The 5,004-nt window shown below is 33.8% G+C and overlaps 1 non-coding gene across 1 annotated transcript; it reads right to left on the bottom strand.

Moving 5' to 3' along the window:
- Window positions 1-1,236: 1,236 nt before the first annotated feature.
- On the bottom strand, window positions 1,237-1,376 carry LOC118150419 (U4 spliceosomal RNA). The gene has a single exon (XR_004738516.1). It is a non-coding gene; the product is annotated as a U4 spliceosomal RNA (small nuclear RNA).
- Window positions 1,377-5,004: the final 3,628 nt, after the last annotated feature.

Here is a 5,004-nt window from a genome sequence, read left to right as displayed (position 1 = left end):
GGGGAAAAGGGGAGGGCCAGTGGGAGGGGGAGGTGGGGAGGGATAGCCTGGGGAGAAATGCCAAATGTGGGTGAAGGGGAGAAGAAAAGCAAAGCACACTGCCATGTGTGTACCTACGCAACTGTCTTGCATGCTCTGCTCATGTACCCCAAAACCTATAATCCAATAAAAAATTAAAAAAAAAAAAAAGATAGTAAGATGGTGAACTAAAATCTCTAATTTTTTTTGCCAATGGCTTACAACTTCAAATAAGTTAAGAATATTGTTTCCACAAGTAATAGTTTTCTCTCTTTTCTTTTACCTTTAAATTTATTTCTGTTAATTTTTGTGAGTACATAATATTTATTTTATATATACATATTCTGATAAAGGTGTACAATATATAATAATCACATTTGGTTTAGTGAGATACTCATCACCTCTAGAACTTATTTTTTACTTTAGAACCAATTTATTTCTACAGTTTTAGTTATTTTAAAATGTACAATTAAAATGTTATTGACTACAGAATCATTTTTGTAATACTAGAAATTATATACAGTTATAAATAATATTTACACATATCTGAGTCCTGAATAAATACCTTTCAAAATTTATTATATATTTTTCTTTGAATACATGGCCTGTATGCTTGCAAACACACTGACTTTTAGTTTCGATTTGCATAGAGTTAAAAATATCTAAATATAATCCATAGGTGTAAACAAATTATGAATTAATTGTGTTTGAGGATTAGTTTGTATTTTAAGAATAAAATATCAGTATTGAAAGAAAACAAATAATTTTAATAAGGTGTCTAATTTTCTCTTTCTTTCTTTCCCTTTCTTTTCTTATTTATTTATTTATTTATTTTTGAGACAGTGTCTTGTTCTTTTTCCCAGGCTGGAGTGCAGTGGCATGTTGTCAGCTGGCTACAACCTCCACCTCCCAGATTTGAGCAATTCTTTATTCTCAGGCTCTCCAGCAGCTGAGACTACAGGTGTAGGCCACCACACCTAGCTAATTTCTGTATTTTTTGTACAGATGGTGTTTCACCATATTGATCAGGCTAGTCTTGAACTCCTGACCTCAAGTGGGTCCACTGACCTTTGCCTCCCAAAGTGCTGGGATTACAGGTGTCAGTCACCGAACCCAGCCAGATGTCTGATTTTTTTAAAAAACAAAAATACTAAAAAATGCTGAATGCAAATCTTTACTATCTTTTTTTCTTTCACATATATATATATATAAATTCCGTCCCCATAGAGACTTCCAAAAATTGCCAGTGCTGGCTAAATTTCACCTCGTCCTAGTGGGGTATTGGAAAAAGTTTTCAATTCCATTAATTGTGCCTTGGATAAACCTCATTGACTATGATACTGCCACAGAAAAAAGCTGCAAATTTATATTTTCTAGTTTGCATTGAATTTATTACTGTAATATATTATGGCTTATGGTTCAGAATCTTCTCATACAAATTATCTTCTTTTACTTGCCTGATACATACGTTAGAACCATGATTTTCTTGTTTATTATATATACATTTTGTTTTGCAGTTAACAAAGTACTAAGTGTGTGGGCTGCTCTGTGATTATAAAAATAATTTTAGTGAAATTTAGTTGTGGGTCAGACACAGTGGCTCATACCTGTAATCCCAGTACTTTGGGAGGCCAAGGTAGACATATCAACTAAGGTCAGAATTTTGAGATCAGCCTGGCCAAAATGGTGAAACCTCATGTCTACTGAAAATACAGAAATTAGTGAGGCGTGGTGGTACATACCTGTAATTTCAGCTATTCAGTAGAGTGTGGTAGGAGAATAGTTTTAACCCAGGAGATGGAGTTTGCAGTAAGCCAAGATTGCACCACTGCCCTCCAGGCTGGATGAAAGAGGAAGATTCTTTCTCAAAAAAGAAAGAAAAAAAATTTAGTTATGCACACAAAATAATTTTAGTTGTAATTCCAAAATTCGTGTATTAAATTTTATTTAGTTGGTACATTCAATTTTGTTCTTTTGTTTGGAGAACCCTATATTAGCCTACTTTTTCTAAGTTATTATTTTTTTCACTTTTTATAATAGACATGAGTAAATATATTTATTGATTGGGTCAATTTGTTTAGGTAAGTACCATGGGAGCTTCATAAGCCATGAAAATGTTTTCGCAATAAATGTAGCAGTGCTTGCTGTGTAACTCATGCTCCATAATAAGGCATAAATTTGTCTGTTTTAATTTATTTTGTAACTTCACGTTAGAGGTAGAAAATATCAAAGGTAAACAAATAAGATTTGATTCTTCATGTGGAGAGGACATTTTTTTCCAGGCTGCAAAGGTGAATTTTGCTGAATTTAAAAAGATATTCAGCTGTATTTATTTTCTAATTATCTTAAGTTTCCTTTGTCATTTTATGTATATTCCAGCTGTGGATACATCATAGCTCTTCTTCTTTTTCTGTGTTAACGGCTACAGTTTTTTCACTGTTTTCTTCATGCTATGTCATTTCACATGGCATTTTGAGGGTTTTGATTGGAACTTTGGTGTTTTCTAATGCCCTGAAGAACTGGTTTCAAGTGGAGAGTGTGCTTATAAATATAACTTTCAGATCATTTAAGATAAGAGCATATACTGTCCACAGGTGAGAGGGGTAAATCAGTTAGCGTGGTGCTTCGTTACTTGTATAGAGGAAGGCTCAATAGATTCTTACCCAAAGTGAGACAAATACAAAATTTGCTAGAAAATATATCATAGAAATTAAAGCTTTAAGAGAGTTTATGGTAAGTGAACCATAATAAACTGTTATGTTTTTCTTAGATGAAGGTTTGCTCTGTCACCCAGCTGGAATGCAGTGGCACAATTTGGGATCTGAGCAACCTACTTCACCCAGGTTCCAGGGATTCTTCCACATCAGCCTCCTGAGTAGTTGGAATTACAGGCACCCTCCATCATGCCTGGCTACTTTTTACATTTTTTTCTAGAGATAAAATTTCATTCTGTTGGCAAGGTTGGTCTTGAACTCCTGACCTTAGGTTATCCTCCTGACTCGACTTTCCAAAGTGCTGGGATTACAGGTGTGAGCCTCCTCGCCTAGGTTAAATTTAATTTTTTATGATACAGCACAACTTGCATTTCCAGACAGAATATTCTGTTTTTACATGTGAATGTTAAAGGTTGCAAAACAATAAAATGACTTCTATATATTTGGAATAATATTTCCTTTTTCATATTGATATTCCAATGTTGAAATTTCTCTTTTTTTTACAAATTTTATTTTAGTGGATGAAAGTTAGTCTACAGTTTTATTCTTGGACACCTAAGTGTAACCCCAATTATTTTCTCTGGAAAAATCTTTGAAAACCATAGCAGCTTTTAGATTAAAATGTTCTTTGTTATTGTTCATGTAAATTAGTTTACTGTGTTCACAGCGTGGTCAGTCATGGGACCGTAAGTAACACTTGCCTTTTTAGTGTCTTACTTTCCATTACCATTAGCACCTGAAACCCCAGGTTCTCCAAGCTTAAAATAAAGAACTAAAGTACATTGGCTCCTCCGATGCACTATGTTGGGTTTAAAACTTGCTGTCAAGCATCAAAGTTTGTATGGTTATGACTGATAAGTGACAGAAACAGCACAAAGATTATTTTTATACTCTTCAGCCAAGTTTACGATGAAGACATAGACATGATTTTAAATATAGTCATCTTTTTATAAGGTTTTAAAGTATATTTTCTAACTTGAAAAATAAATGTGTATTTTTTTAATAAAACAACATTTTGAAGTGTATACACATGGTCAAATGCTTAGCTCTAGGTCCAGCTAATTGTGGTACTTTTAGTAGAGATGGGGTTTCACCATGTTGGCCAGAATGGTCTGAATCTCTTGACCCTGTGATCTGCCCACCTCTGCCTCCCAATGTGCTGGAATTACAGATAGGAGCTACCGCGCCTGGCCTGTTTTTAAGAATTTTTATTAATTATGTCACTGATATTTTTATTTAGGTTGCATTATATCTGTAGATAATTTTGTGTAATACAAATATTTAAGAATAATGGCAGTTTATTTAAATGTATTTCAAAGTATAGTTGCTACAGTTATGGTAGATAAAATTGTTTTTTAAATTTATTTTGAGATAGTTGTTAGTTTATAAAAATGCTACTCACAGACAAGGAGAGGCGACTCATACCTGTAATCTCAGCACTTTGGAATGCTGAGATGGGCAGATCATGATATCAGGAATTCAAGAACAGCCTTGCCAATAGGGTGAAACGCTGTCTCTAGTAAAAATACAAAAATTAGCTCAGTGTGGTGGCACGTGCCTGTAATTCCAGCTACTGGGGAGGCTGAGGCAGGAAAATTGCTTGAAGCTATAACACAGAGGTGGCAGTGAGCTGAGATCATGCCACTGCACTCCAGCCTGGGTGACAAAGCTAGACTTCATCTCATTAAATAATAATAACAATATTTATAACATATTTCTAGGAAAACTGGTTAGTCTTATGCAGAAAAGAGTGGACTCCTCATCTTTTCATGTAGAAAATGTAAGGCAAGATAGATTTTTGACTTATCTGTGAGGCTTCAAGGTACAAATTTCTTTTAGAACACTTAGAAAGTACTCTTTTAAACACTGGGCTCTGGAATGAATTTCTGAATAACATGTTAAAAGTGAGTAGAATAGAATAAAAATCAAAACTGCATCTAATTCAACTAAAGAGCTACTGCACAGCCAAAGAAACTATCCACAAAGGAAACACACTCTACAATATAAAGCAGTATTTCCAAACTGCATACAAGTTATTAATATATAGAATCTATGCGAAAATTAATTTTAAAAATCAGAAATGTAGATACTTCTCAAAGACATGAGACTTGCCAATAACTTTTCAAGAAATGCTTAACACTAAATAATTAGAGAGATGTAAATCAAAATGACAAAGCAATACCATTTTACACCAGGTAGAATGGCTGCTGTTATAAGTCACAAAATGACATGCTTACATGGTGAAAAAATAGGTTTTATTGTTGATGGGAAT

This window comes from Callithrix jacchus, chromosome 22 (assembly GCF_049354715.1).
Source record: "Callithrix jacchus isolate 240 chromosome 22, calJac240_pri, whole genome shotgun sequence".
Lineage (NCBI taxonomy): Eukaryota > Metazoa > Chordata > Mammalia > Primates > Cebidae > Callithrix > Callithrix jacchus.
Note: the sequence above shows the minus strand (reverse complement) of the source record. Positions and strands in the feature narration are given on the sequence as shown.